General features: G+C 36.7%; 1 protein-coding gene across 6 annotated transcripts in view; it reads right to left on the bottom strand.

Annotated features, from left to right (window-relative positions):
* Positions 1-16,229, bottom strand: part of ZBTB20 (zinc finger and BTB domain containing 20) — a 477,851-nt gene that overhangs the window by 205,838 nt on the left and 255,784 nt on the right. For 2 of the 6 annotated variants that reach the window (XM_087966400.1, XM_087966404.1), the window contains one exon: positions 5,879-5,959. The exons of the other annotated variants lie outside the window; for them this stretch is intronic. The gene's annotated coding sequence lies outside the window, so the exon portion shown is untranslated. The remainder of the gene's footprint in view (positions 1-5,878; positions 5,960-16,229) is intronic. 6 annotated transcript variants of the gene reach the window in all.

Raw genomic sequence — 16,229 nt, 5'->3', positions numbered from 1 at the left:
AGGATTGAGAGAGGGGACTTTTTTTTCCAGAGAGGTTCAATCAGTGTTAAAACATGGAAATGGATCCAAAGCCTCATAATAATGCAGCAATAAATGTGTTCAGTAATGTTTCCAGATAAGTAGCAGCGCCAGTGGCAGCATTTTGCTGAATCAGCATTGGAGAGTCCTTCTAATGACATATATTTGAATGTGTGAATGACTGGAGAAATGAATGTAAGAAGAGCAGTTGCAAGCAATGAGTATATAAATACAAAACCTCGATATACCATAAGGAAGACTAGTAGAGAAATAAGAAAAGTGTTGGAAAATGTTGTATTTGCTTTGGTTTCAGACACAAATTAGATTCTGAAGTTACTGGGGCCATGATGAGAAATGTTTTACATGATAATAGACATCTTCTGAATTGTAAAAATATACTAATCATGTGCTATCATGGAACATTAAAAAAAACCTTTCTTTCTTTTTTATACAGAAAATGGCATGAGACAGAAGATACAGATAGTTCTCAATTAACAACTATCCTGTTTAGCAACCATTCAGGCTTTTGATGGCACTAAAAAAGCAGTTTAACAACTGGTCCTCAAATGGATGACCATCACAAGTTCCCTATAGTTACATGACTGCAATTTGGGCACTTTGAACTGACATGCATTTACGACAGTTGCAGTGTCCCAATGTTCATGGTCATGCGGTGCCCATTTACAAGCTTCAGAGCCAGTTTCTAACAGTCAAAGTCAATGGAGAAGCCGGCAGTAAGTTGCAAGCCATGGTTATGTGATGTCACACTTAAAGACTGCATGTCTTTAAAGGAACAGACATCTTAATTCTTGTCATGCGATGTTTTGCCGGTCGGAATTGCGGTTATTAAGTGAGGACTTAAGGTACTGAATTACATAAATGAAGGTTTCAGTGTCATTATCTTTGCCAGAAGATGGGTGTTCTGCTGGGAGATTTTAAAAAATGCCATTAAAAAAAAAAGATTTGCAATAATTCATTGAAATAATGGCTTCAGATAATTATGAATTAAGGCTTAACCCAATTTATGGTGTGATCATTCAGAAGCAGTCAGTACATTTGATTCAAGTTATAACCAGTCACAACTGGTTAATTCTTGTAATAAGGTTGTACAGTAAGTTGTATGTTGCAGCTCCTTTCCATTTTGGTGCCATTCTCTCTCTTTCTCTCTCCTCCCTCTCTCTTGCCTAAACAATGGATGGCAGCTGTTTTTTAATACTACTTATTTAATGAAAAGACAGCAGTACCTATAACTGAAAAAAACCCTGAGAAACAGAGAGGGAAGTTATAATGCCAAACGTTTTCCTAGTGAGGGACATTTATCTTCCTTTGTCCTCTTTGGATTTTCTGGCTTAAACAGATACCTGCCAAGGTTTAGAAAGCACACCATTTTATTTTAAAGGTTATTTATTAAAAAAAGAAAAAAGAAAACTTTTGGCAACCTTAAGAAAAAGGGAAATTCTTGCCAGGCATGATTTTTTTATTTTTTTTTTGGCTTAAAACCCCTATTTAAAATAACCACTTGAGCTTTATGCTCACAGCTTACACTTCAATAGAACACCTAAAAGAAATTATAACCTTCTGATATACAGCAGGGTATCTTTTCTTTACCATGTAATATGCACAGGCAGGAGAAATTGCACTATGCATGGCAGTTTGCTAAGGCAAAATTTATTGTAAGACTGTTTCTTTGAATACGTGATTAAGCCTTCTTGTTTTCTGCATAACACATCTAATGATGCAGGATGTGCATGATACCCATGTTTTAGTGAACTCAGAGACATGTGCCCTGACGTACACTATGAAATTCAATGCCTTAAGGCCTCAACGATGTAATTCCCCTGTAATCTGCACTGACATTATTTTGCCAGCAGCATAACCCCATGCTAGCTCAGGAACTTAGCACACATAATAGTAAATCCTAGAACATGCAGAGAGGAAAATAAAACAAAATAATATGCCTATGGGGGAGTTGTATTAGATGCCTTTATTACTCCATTTGATAGCACTAGTTATTAAAGCATCTGAGAATCTTCTGAACATGATGAAAACTCAGAGGAGTTTCAGAAGCAGTTTATGATAAGGAAAAGAAGAGTTTGCTTTCAAAACCAATAGCAGAAACAGCTATTAAAATCACACATAATAATAGAACTGTGAACAAAAAGAGAAAAATGTTTCTAACTACATATACCTAAGGTGACATAATACCAGGGCTGGGATTCTACGGGTTCGCACCTATTTGCTAGAACCAGTTGTTAATATTCTAAGCAGTTCGGAGAACCGGTTGTTAGAAGAAATTACTGGCCTAATCCTGGAAGGACAGAAACTGCCTCTCCGTTAACCCTTATTACATTCTTGGCAGGACTAAACTTCCTGTCTCTGGAACTTCTCTGGAGTTTTTTTCCTCTCCTTTGCTGGTACTTTGCTTGTGTGGAGTGACAATTCAAAGTTACAATGGCACTGAAAAAGTGACTTATGACCATTTTTCACACTTACGACTGTTGCAGCATCCCCACAGTCTTAGAAGCCAGGTGAGGAGATGCGTGGCTCGATGTGAGTGATACTGAGTTGGCCACACCCAGCCAATAACATGACCACCAAGCCATGCCCACCAACTTAGCCACGCCCACAGAATTGGTTGTTAAAAAGTTTGAATCCTACCCCTGCATAATACGCAAGTAGGTTGCAACTTACATTTATGAACCCCAGAGGAAAGCCAACTGTTTAAATAATATAGATCTAATCTTTATGTAAAAGTTAGGATTGTTTTATTACACAGTTTAATCAGTATGTTTGTCAAATCAAGTATAGAATATTTTAGGCAGTATAGTTTTAAAAACCAAGGAAAGCTTATGTTTCCTTCCTTCAAATTTTGACTGTTGTGCAATAAAACTACAAACTAGCTACCTAGTTATCAATCTGATTATTATAACATCCAAAAAAATTTATAGTTGTATAACATGTAATAATGATATTAATTAACATATAGATGACAATGATGATAATGTTGCAATGCAGTTGAGATAGATGGTTTGATTCTCATGTATAGCATCATAATATTGTGAGTGGAGTATTGATGCTCTACATAAAGTGCTATTACAGTAAGCATGGTGGCAGCTAGCCAACCAACAGCTGCCACATATAATTAAAAAAGTGCAGCTTTTCCTCCCACCAGAACAAATTAATTCTCTTTGACCCCCTCCTAAAAATTGGCAGAATGCTTTTCCCTGATTTGCCCCTGAAATGGAGATGTGAACTGGGAAAAGACATTTTTCAATAGTTGTAACAGTGAAATTTAAAAAGTTTATATGCTCCACCACAAAGACCATAAGAAAAAGCTTAGCTGTATATTTATGGGAAATTAGGTTGTGAAACAGATGGGAATTTATTTAGTAATGATGCCAGGGCATGGCAAATCAAATTTTTGCTGGTAAAGAAAAGACTAGGCTTCAGCTGGCTAATGCAACTTACTAGGAAAGAAACAAAAAAACAAATAAAACCTAACATGACAATTAAAAACAAGCCCTTAGAAACCGTGGCCCCATGACCAAACAGTTACACAGAATTAGACGCAGAACTGGAAAAGGTATTGGTTGTGAAATCATCTAGTTCTTTCTGAACGACTCAGAAAGCAGAATATAGCCAGTGTCTCTATGAGAGTTGACTATGCAGTTGTTTCTTAGTACAACAGAAGAGTATGTTTATATGGTGATTATATTCCTGAAGTCATGCAGATACAAGAATTTTAAAAAATCAAAAATAATTTTCAAACTTAGGAATCTCCCCCACTATATTCAAAAATGACCAAATTGTTCAAAATATACATATACATACATTTTTCTCATACAAGGGCCTCAATGACCAATCCTCTAGTCTAACTAGATTAGAATAGACAATCTTTTAGGTACCTCTGACTGCAGGAAACAACTGTAATTCTAAGAAGATTTTGCTACATACATTGTATGTATGTAGTAATTATATACATATATACATAAACACACACATACATATATTAATATATGTCTACATTATATCAGGAGTGTCAAACTCATGGCTGCGGGCCAGATGTATCACGTGCTGGCCATGTCCACTCAAGTTTAGTGAAGGGGAAAAAAGTTGCGATACGTCATGTGATAACAATGTGTCGTCGTGAGTTTGATAGCCCTGCAGTATACTATATGTCTGTGTATGTATGTTTATATACACACACACACATACTGATACACACATACACATACTGCACACACACAAAATCACACACACTGTATATACATATATACTGTATATTTTTTCCTAGGGTTTTCCTGCAAATATGATGTCCACTTTTTTCAGAGCAACTGAATGTTGATCCACTACTTGCAATAGGAATTAACAGAGCAGCTTATGACCCAAGCCTTTAGTGTATTAATCACTAAACCAATTAGGTCCCAAATATAATGTATAAATATTACATTTTAAAAGTGTAATTTTTGAATTTTACAAATTTTAGGTTTTATCATATTATACTTTATTCATATAATTTATATCCTTTTGTTTTTACAAACAAAATTTCAAGTTTTATGTGGTCACATGAACATTTTCTATAGAAAAATATTTTTAGTAATGTTTCAACATTTCATCAATGCATTCTCAAGCATGCCATTTTAATACAAAGTAGGCTTTCAAACAGCCAGGTTGAAACCTTCTCCAACTTTGTGTTCTATTTAAATGTAGATACTGGAGTTTTTGAACCAAATTTTTCTAGTACTAAATTCTGAATTATTTCAATTTTTGAAGATTATAGATTTCTATTTTTAAAAAATGCTATTCATTTTTAAAAAAATATTAAGCTATTTTACTACTAAGTAAAAGTAATATGTATATTCTCTGCTTATTCTAAACCTATAAATGCACTATATAAATGTAGCTTTTAATATCAGAGACGTAACTAATTAATTGTTAAATATATGTTTTAATTAAATAATTCCAATTTTACATTTTATGGCTATTTTTAAAGACTAAAAACACTCTATATGTGTTTGTCAGCATATGCATGCACACACATACATAGATACTCATAGATGCACAAATGCCCAGTTCCAGGGGCTGCAAACATGAAGGAAGGGCAGAGTGAAAAGAGCTGCGTAAGTCTCTTCTCACCAGGAGTTTTCCTGCTCAGTGCCTCTCTTCCAGCTGCTTTTCTTCATGAAGAGAAAAATACATAGCAGCTATTAAGCCTATATGGGAGATTCTTTCAGAATAACACATGTGAATCATTTATATCATCTCACTAGGAAAAAGAACAGAAGGGATAAAGTTTTGGAAAAAAAAAATTGAAATCCTTCTGTATAGACCCGTGGAAGTTCCATTTATAAATGGTTTCCCATCGCACCGCCTCTCTCTATTCCCAGAGGTTGCTTTCATGGAAGTATTTTCTTTTATCATGCATTCACTAGAGAGTTTCTTTTATGCTTGGCTGGACAATCAGGTCTTCAGAACATAATGTAAATGCTGAGAAACACAGGCATGAAAAGTTGCCAGACAAAGAGTCTAAGTGAAGGATTAATATTTTCTCTTTTTTCCAACTCCTTGTAGCAGCACACTCTTGCCTCTTTACAAGCACCTTGTTAGCTACTGCCAAGACTGACACCCACTGGTGACAGCAGGAAAGCCCACCAAGGCAAGCTAAAGTTAACCTAAACAGTATTGATTGTTCTGTCGCTAGCAATGAATATAAGGCAAAGTTTCTCAGCTCTGTGAAAGCTGTTAAAATGTTCAGCCTCTAATGTGATATGAAAAACTGAGAAAGAGAGAGAGAGAGAGAGAGAAATTACTTCACCACTAACAGCATCCGCATACTAACTTCTAAATCCATAGCACTCACCACAATGATTGTAGTTCCTGTTCCAAGTGATGACGAAGGAAACTTTTGCCTCCGGAGAGTGACAAGGCTTGGCTGCCTTAACTTTTTTGAGTTCACAAGGATCCACGGGGAGTGCCGAGGCAAAAAAAAAAAAAAAAAAAGAACCTTTAGGGAGGAAAGAGGTGGGAAGGAAAATCACTGGAGCCTCCTAACGATCAAACTTTTTACTAACTAGAAGGAAATGTCTTATAAATAAACAAAGAAAAACAAAACAAAAAAATCCACCCTATCCTGTCATAAGAATGTAAATTATTGCCACTTCATGGAGCATTTTACAGAACAGCAGAGAAATGGGGGAGAAGGGGGGAGAGAGAGAGAGACACTATAAAAAGAAAAAAAACTGTTCAGAAGTTCATGCAGTTTTCAAGTAGAAAAGCAAACAGCTCAAATTCAGCATAATCACAGCCTACTAAATTAAATTCCTTCAGCACTAATAATCACCTAAATGCTATATTTGAGGTTTACTGGGGATAGTATTCTAAGCCTTAAGCAGCTATGAATTTAAAGTCTAAAGGAAAGACTTAGTCTAAAGACTGCAATGTAATGATCTCTAAGATAAACTCTTAGCTCTACTTTTTAACAGAAGTACTGAACAGGTCAGCACAAATCTTAGTGTGTCAATTTCTCTAGACATAACCAGAGAAGGTTTCTGGTTAATTATTTTAAAGAGATTAGATTTCAAATCATGCAAAGAAGATATAGAGTAAGTTAATGGACAAAGATACAGAGAAGGCAGGGCAAGATACATTTCCAAATCAGGATAATTGAAGTCAGGAATCTTATGTAGGATTCTGTAGGATTCCTACTAAGGGAGCTTGCAATCAGAAGGAATATTTAGCTGCCCTTACAACTTTGATTTTCATAGACAGCAAGCAGGTATAACAGGATGACAGACCATAAGAACGTGTGTAATGCCATGGTTTCCATAGCTATTGACCTTAGCCTGGCTATTTAATTTTTCGGCCAGCCTGGCAGCCAAATACTGATCTAATGTCATGCCCTTGTTGGAGTCTGATTCTGAGGGGGGAGATTGAGGAGTTGACAGAGAGTGGGAGTGTGGCTCTGGAAGAAATGGGCACAGTCCGGCTGGGCATTCAGAGGAAGACCCAGGGCCACCCTTTCTTCATCTTAGGGCATGCAGGGAGAAACGGAGAAGGAGCAACGTGGCTTATGGGAGAGAAAAAGGCCTTGATCCCTTTCATTAGTTGCTGCTGGGAGAACAGGATATAAGAAGGACATTTGCACACAGCACCTTGCTGGAAGCAAAGCGTGCATTATCTTTGTCAAGGCTTATCTGGGTTTTGGCGTTCTCCCAACTGTGCGTGCTTCGTTATCTTTTGGAAGTCTTCAATTTATTATTCTGTCCCGTAGTGTTAATTACTTTAGCGTGGTTTGTGTGTTGTTTTTATTTCTACTTTATCTGTACTTTGGGTTCGGGCTGCATTTCTTCCCTTTGTAGACTGTTTTTGGAAGAGTTTGAACTCCAGACAAGGATAACTGCACATTGGGGGCCAAGTTGGAGGTATTAAAGGGACTTTACCTATTTTTGTGACGTTATTGCTTTTGTACCATGCCCCGGGTCATCACATCTAATTCTAAGCCACAGCAAAATTGCTGACCCCTCTGTTATCCGTTAACAAAAGACATACTATACTTGTCCCAAAGAAAAAACACTGATTTTGACATGCCAACTTGCATAAAAAACAAAGTACTTAGAAAACGCCTGAAAGCGCCAAAGGAAATATCACATTACATACAATAGTTGTAGTTGCTATAAACTCATTTCCATGTTAGCTGCTGCATAGGTGTCGGTCTGTCTGTACAGACAAGAATTGTCTAAAAATCCCTACAGCAGGAACCAAAACTCTGGTTCAAATCAACTAAAGAAATTGTATTGATAGAGCACATTTGACTTAAACAATGGTAGAAATTAAAAGAAAATGAAACAAGATTTTAAGATTTCTGCAGAAAGAGCATAAACAAATCAACTTCAAAAGTAAAAAAATATGAGCGGTGGTAATGGAAAATCTAACTTCAATAGATTCTGCCAGACTTATTAATTGTACACATAAACATATGGCTTCTATGTGCTGTACAACCCCAAATTTCTCAACCTCCCAAGCAGTTATTGTAATGTTCTTATTGGTATCAGGCTACTAAGCCAACCGTATGGAATAACATGACCTGAACAAGTTCAATGTAAATTTATTTACCCACACTTGATTATTTGTCTAACGAAAAATGTATCAGCCTCTTCATTCTATTTCTGAATAGCTGTCATCTGACAATGCCAGTATTTTTAACATTGTCTAAAGAAAACAATAAAACTGCTCTGTGTAGGGTAAGAGATGCAAAATGGACTCATATTTGTACCTCTGCCAGTTCTAACAATTCCAATTCACCTTCTTCAGTCTGGATTACTTCTTTTTTCCTGCTTCTTTTCCTTGGCTATTTATTTTATTGATTGTAAATTGTGAGATAGTTGGTAGAGAATAACATTGTGAACTTAAGCATCAGATCGCTAACAACTAACTGGGCCTATTCATTTCATCCTGAAAAACCAATACAGGGGTCCAAGATTCACCGTAATTTTTACTGAATTAAATCTAACACCTGTAGAAAGTTGAATATGGATGCCAAAAGAGCCTTACCCTGTCATTCATATGCTAATAGTAATGAAATATATTTTAGTACTTGTATTACTTATATTTGTTACATTTTTATTCTGCCTTTCCTTCAGCTCAAGACAAGTTGTATACTATTCCTTCTTCTATACGTTCCCCGCATAACAGCTTGGTTGGACTGAAACAGGATAATTAGCTCAAAGTCAGTGAATGAGCTTCCATAATTAGGGTGCACTTGAACCTAAGCATTCCTACTTCTAGTCCAACACCTTCAACACATTTTTATAGAGCTCTTATAAATTATCACCATACTAACAAGTACAAAATGTATTGGTACAAATATAAAATGTTTTCCCTTGTTTTATACTGCTTAATGTAATATTTGACTTAATGTACTGATATTTATTCTTTGTTATTTGAAGGCAACAATTATGTAGGGTGTGATTCCAAACATATGCAATGTACATTCAGATGTGTAGGCTAAGATCAGTTAATAGATCAGAAGTGTTCACTAAAAGATGTTTCATTTTGCTGCTCTGAATAATGTTGATCTTTTTTTCAACTTCTAAAATATTAGTGGCTGGCATGGTGGCCTCCTCCAAAAGACTAATCATGAGTAACTGATTTAGGATGATTACATCTTATAAATATATTACCTTGATTCACACATCAAACCAAGGCACTGTTTGCTTCCCTATGTTGTGTTGAATAAACTACAATTAGGTGAGAATGCTATGCCAAAATCAAATAGGCTACAATCTGGCTTACTGAAAAAAGTGAACTCAGCCACTGAATGAGAAATATCCTTTGGAAGCAGAATCAGCAGACATTTTTTTCCAAGCGCATAAAAAAGCAGATGGGATTGTCAGGGAAAATGAATGCAGATTCAGAAATGAATAGTGTCCTTGAGGAAAGTTAAAGACTTTCCAAAGTTAGCAAATAAAGAGGATACGGCGGTAGGGGAATATGACCTAAAAACCTATCCTTGTAGGAATGTGTAGGAAGTTAGGAAAAACGCATTTCACCGTGCTAGATGCATAATACAAATAATGCCATTCCTTCTGGTATCATCTATGTTGCCATGGGCATGGCTGCAACTCGCAATGCAATAAGAGACAAGAGACCGATCAAGCTCTTCCAGTGTTCTGAATTTCCCAGATGTGCTCTTCTCTAAAAGTTTTAATTTGCAAAGCAGATTTTAAGTTTGCTCTTAATAGATCACAAATAACTTGGGATGCAGAATCTCATATTTCATTGTGTCCTGATGGTGCCACTAAATAGTTCATCTATCTTTAAAACAGCAAGGTGCTATAAAGGCCCCATATTTTCCTTCTCTCTGACATTGCTTACAGGTTGATTCTGGGAATTTGTTCCTCAGCATTAGACCACTTTGTTCATACTTAATAAAGCAAAAGTAATCATATACCCACCTTCAATGCTGCTTTTTCTTGTGATATGTTCTGAGAAATTCATTTTGTAAACTGTTTTTGATGGCTTGAGATCAATGCATGCACTTAGAACTAAAAATTAGTTCTTAACTATCAGAAATTGTCTGATACATTTAGAGCTGAGACTGGAAACTTTCAATGACAAAGATATGCACGGAAAAAGGAAGAGTTGAGGGAATGACATTGGCACTGGTGCTGATAGCATGCAAAAAGATGGCAGTCAAAATTTAAAAGTCAATGTTATGTGTTTTTTTGATAAAAAAAAAGATGTAGTGGGGCACATTGCATTAGTTCACATGCCTGTTTTTTTCATTGCTTGCAGACGTTCCAGCAAAACTATTCTGCTCTTTACTCTGATCACCCTTTTGCAATTAATAGTAAATGTCTGAATTGTAATGTAACACATTCATCCCCAAAGTTTAAAATAGATTTATCATGCTACCTTAAGCATTAATAGCACTTTCCCTTTCACACAGTGATCAATGAATGAGTCTTCCTCCTTCATGAATAGGGGTTTGTAAGAATGATACATGTTAACACAAAAACATTGCCATATACTCTATACTTTCTATACACACACAAAATATTGTTGTGAAACTTATTTTGGCTGAGTGATGGCTTAAGTAAAGTCTAAGATGAAGGAATAGAAAATTAATGGTCCAGCAATATATGAAGTCCATGCCTAAAATCAGCAATATTAATCAACACAACCTCTGGACATGACAAAAATCTATTAACTGATATACCTGTTACGAAGTTATAGTGCCATGATGGCGAACCTTTGGCATGCGTGTCAGAGGTGGCACGCAGAGCCCTCTCAGTGGGCACGCGTACTGTCGCCAGCTGCTCTTCTAGTTTCTGGCGCATACATGCACACTGGCCATCTGGTCTTTGCGGGTGCCAGAACACCGGAAATGGCCAAAAAACAAGCTGTTGGCCAAAAAACAAGCTGTTTTTGAACCATTTTCAGGCCATTTGGGGGGCTGTTTTCAGGCTGTTTTATTGGGTCAATTTCAGGTGGTTTTCTGGGCATTTTCAGGTTGGTTTCCAGGCCATTTTTGGGGCTCTTTTTGGGCCATTTTCAGGATGTTTTTGGCCCAAAAATGCCCTGAAAATGGTCCAAACACCAGCCCAAAATGGCCAAAAAAACCAGGCATGCATACACTGGCCAGCTGGTCTTTGGTTTTGAAGCACTCCAGCACACGTGCATGCACACGCATGCACATATGTGTTCAGGTTTGGGCACTTGGTGCCGAAAAAGTTCGCCATCACTGTTATAGTAACATAAAGTGTTATATTTAGGTCTGTTCTATCTATTACTATCAAACTTAACATTTAACAGGACAGAACATGAAAGTTTGCAAGCAAGCTTTTTCTTTCCTTTCATTATAACCTACTGAAAAAGCATATGCATAAACATATTGGTATAAATAGAATAAGGTATTCAAAATACAAAACAAGTAGTAAACATATATGACAAATTAACTAATTAGTTTTTATTAATAGCATTATTGTGATAATTGGAGATATTTCAAACTTTTGCAGTCTTATTGAAACATGCCTCTTATTTTGATAATGTTTGCAGGTCTCTGAATATTTGAAGCCATTTTCCTAAATGCAACTTAACAAATCCTATTGCTATTCCTTATCCCAAAATCTGAAGTGAATTTGAGGGTCATTCACTGTGCAACAGACAGAAGATGTAAATCTACACTCAAATCCAATTAAGATATTATAAAAAAATAATTAACTTTTCCTACCTAATTTAATGCAAGAAAAAAGAATAAAATAAACAAAGGAATATACTTCTTGGATTCTTTCCTCCAACTTCTTACACATAAAACTAAGTCATTTATTCCCCTCTTTCCAATCACTCCTATTTTGGAACAGTTGAAAATGAAATATTATTCCACTGAGCTTTTCTATTCAAAACCAAGTTTTTTGCCCTGACCATCTATACTTACCCTGTCTATTCTTCTATCCAGCAACAGGCCCTTTCAATCTGCCTTCCTAGGGTCTGCATTTGATTACAGTATTCACATTCTATTTAGATTCTTTTGTACTATGCCCTGTGGTGCTAGTATGAAAGGTGTTATTTATAAAATGTAATTGTGTTGTATTGCAATTTGGTTCAATGAGGACAAGTAATATAAAATACTTAATTTATTTAATAATTCCATGGATTTATTAAATCACGATCTTTACAAGATTAGTGCTGGGAGGTAGGAGGAGATTATTAACTAATAAACAGGCTTAAGACAACCCCCATAGTCAACAAAATATCTATTATTTAAACAATTTCACACCAAAGACCCAAGATGTGTATCCAACTTAATCATTTAAATGTTTTTTTAACAAAATAACAATGTGTATTACAACTATATTTTGAATAAAATAAGCTTGTTACTAATGACAAATAAGTGATACAAACTTACATGTTTTGGGTCCCATGATATGTGGAAAAAAGCTACTGTTCCACATTTGTTATGCAGATCACACATACTGAGACCTCTTTTTCAAGTTGCAGACTTACTGTGAAATAGCGATTGGCATGAATGCGTGTCCTCTTATGAAAAAATATAAGGGATGAAACTTTACAATATATATTTTATATAAAAATATATAGTTAGCATTGAGGCCAGAAAAGGAGACATTGTGATAGCTATTTTGAAATTGAGCATTAGACTGAAAAACTTCCAGAATTGGGGTAAGAATGGCTGGCACTAGACAGAATTCTAAGGACCAAACATTACAACCTCCTGCACTGTTGTAATTATCCATCCATAATAAATTACTCTGAACTAACCTACACAATGCAGAAAACAACATGCTCTCAAAACCAAACACACAATCAATCTTTAACGATCAATAAAATATGCCAATGTGCATGAGAACTTAACTGCTCTACAAATGCTTGCCAAAATAAAATTTACCAAGAATATTATGAGAGTTGCTGTGCCAAAAGGAACTCATACATTAGATAATTTAAACTTTTTAAGAAAGATGCCAATTCAAATTAACTTGGTTTGAAAAGTGATTATCTATATAATTAAAGAATTTATAACTTTATTGGCCGAGGAGCATAGTCTTGTTAACATCATTTTTCCCTCATGTTTCCAAAGTTATTTCTTTTTTAATACACACAATTACTAAACTCAAATGCCTAAACTAATACGACTGGAAAGTTTTAATAATCCCTAGAATATGGCCATATAGTTTTCTGTTTATATATTACAAACAAAAATATCGCCATTTCCGAAAGCTTCTCTTCCTGATAAAAAATTATTAATAGTACACTTATTCTTAAGCTTAATTGAATTCTGCTTTTCTGCTATATAGACCCACATATTTTAGTATGTCCTCTAGAGCAGCAGGAAATAGATTTGCTCTCTCATCTAACATTTAGCCCTTCAGGCTAAATGTTATCTAGGAGGAAGTACAAACTTTCCATTAAACACTTTTATCAATTTTTATAGCTATGCCCATTTTCTTGCTGGAAAAAGATGGAAGGACAGGATTGCTCTATTTATTTCAAAGCTGAAGTTTCAGATCAAAACTCCTTAAAATAATCATAACTATAAAACTGGCTTCTAATGCCTGTTGCTTCTGTATCAAAAAATGAAATGTATGACTTTTAAATAAATACATTTTAGCAAGATTAAAATTGTTTGAAATTGTTTACAAAATGATAACAAATTAAAATGTAACATTGAAGACTTGATACATAGAGCAGGGGAGAAAGGAAAGTCGACCAAATCTCCTAAAGGTCTCAGAGGTAATAAGAATGGTAATTCATTTCCAATAGTCATCTATATCAGTGGCCCCCAACCTTTTTTGTGCCGCGGCCCGGTACCGGCATCACAAAATGATCCGCGGCCTGGTACCGGCATCACCACGCATGACAAGGCAAGGCGAGCCGAGCGACCGGCCAGCCAGCTGTCCCCCGCTTCTCCCCGCTACCTTCAACTCCTCCTTTGTACCTTTGTCGATGGGCTTCGCTTCGGGACGGCTTCGGGACGGTCGCTCGGCTTGCCTTGCCTTGGGTGCTGAAAGAATCCTCACGCCTTAGTTTCGTTCGAAGCCCCCCCCCTTCGATGAAACTAAGGCGCGAGGATTCCTTCAGGACCCAAAAGCCGCTTTCCAACCGGAAAAGCTCACCCGGAAGCACTTTCTCGTCAAACAAGATGGTGGCGCCCAGCAAACCGGCGGCCTGGTAGGAAATGTTCCACGGACCGGTACCGGTCCGCGGCCCGGTGGTTGGGGACCCCTGATCTATATGATAACTTCCAACTTTGGTGGAAACTAAACTCAAATCTGCAACATGTAACATAGTGCAGACAAAATAGGAGGAATAAAATCCATCCATTGAAATTACTGATTACAACTTTTTTGGGGGGAGGGGCAGAGAGATTTAAATATCCATCTTAGCCTGGAACAAGAAAAAATGTTTTATGTAGCCTACACAAATGAACAGCCAGTTATGCTGTTTATATCCATTAAATTTAAGGTAACTCTTCTCTCCCCTGAGTGTAATAGCAGAATATAAAGGTTATTCAGGAATGACTCTTGTCCAGCAACTTAAAAAATGTAATACTAAGCTGGCAGGAATAGCTAACACCCAAGAAGATAGGCTCAAGATCCAGATGGATCTTGACAGACTAGAACACTGGGCCATATCTAATAAAATGAAATTCAATATAGAGAAAAGTAAAGTCCTACACTTAGGCAAGAAAAACCAAAAGTACACATATAGACTAGGTGAAACCAGGCTCAATAGCAGTAACTGTGAGAGGATCTTGGAGTCTTAATGGACAACCAGCTAAATATGAGCCAGCAGTGTGCAGCCGCTGCCCAAAAAGCTAATGCAATCCTAAGTTGTATTAACAGAGGGATACAGTCAAGATCAAGGGAAGTACTAATACCACTCTATAAAGCCTTAGTAAGACCACACCTAGAGTACTGCATCCAGTTTTGGTCACCATATTATAAAAAAGATGTTGAGACTCTAGAAAAAGTACAGAAGAGAGCAACCAGGATGATTAGGGGACTGGAGGCTAAAACATACAACGAACGGTTGCAGGAACTGGGCTTGGCTGGTCTAGTAAAGAGAAGGACCAGGGGAGACATGATAGCAGTCTTCCAATATTTGAGGGGCTGCCACAGGGAAGAATGGGTCAAGCTATTTTCTAAAGCTCCTGTAGGCCAGACAAGGAATAATGGGTGGAAACTGAACAAGGAGAGATTTAACCTGGAAACAAGGAGAAACTTTCTGACAGTGAGAACAATCAACCAATGGAACAGCTTGCCCTCGGAAGTTGTGGGAGAGCCATCAGTTGAGACTTTCAAGAAGAGATTGGACTGCCATTTGTCAGAAATGGTGTTGGGTCTACCGCTTGGGCGGGGGGTTGGACTAGATGACCTACAAGGTCCCTTCCAACTCTGATTATCTGTATCTGTATATATATCTGTATAAGAACAAAATAGTCAAATGTAGTTTTCTTTCCCACAACAGGCATACATGCACATCAAAACAACTCAAGCAAACATTACCCTACCAAGTCCATCAAGCATTACTCTTTTCAATTTGTCAGGATTCCCAGATAGTCATCTGCTTCACCCAAATAGAGCGAACCTTTCATAGATAATTAAGAATTCTGAAACCTTATTATCCTCAGGCAAAACATCTTCAACTAACTTCTTCAACTTCCGTTGAGTCTAACAATCACTTCTTGATTGACAACACAACTACTCCTTCCAATCAACAAATACAGAAAGAGAAAGATTTTTTTTCCTGACCAGCAACCACTGACCACAATAGGATCATGCTAGAATTGTCATCTCAACATGCTTCATAGCTGAACTGTCTTTATTGTAATTGATTCAAACAGATATCACTTCTTTAAGGATACATATAGTCCAAAAAACCCAACAACATTAGGATGTTTTTTGGACTATAAGTAGCATTTGGTTAATGACAGCAATTGGGACTAGAATTGTCTATGCCAGGGGTGTCAAACTCATGATATCACGGTGGCATCACATGACGTAGCTGGACTTTTCCCCCCCTTCACTAAACTGAGCGGGCGAGCCCAGCATGTGATGCATCCCACCTGCGGGCCACGAGTTTGACACCCCTGGTCTATGCTAAGTGACACAGTGGTAAAATATGATGTCACTTACTGATGGTAGTTCTTGTTGCCATTGTTAAGTGCATCCCATAATGTCATTAAGATATCACAT

Source organism: Notechis scutatus, chromosome 5 (genome assembly GCF_049901735.1).
Source record: "Notechis scutatus isolate UNSWTSFEM ecotype Mainland chromosome 5, rNotScu1.2, whole genome shotgun sequence".
NCBI classification, from domain to species: domain Eukaryota; kingdom Metazoa; phylum Chordata; class Lepidosauria; order Squamata; family Elapidae; genus Notechis; species Notechis scutatus.
Note: the sequence above shows the minus strand (reverse complement) of the source record. Positions and strands in the feature narration are given on the sequence as shown.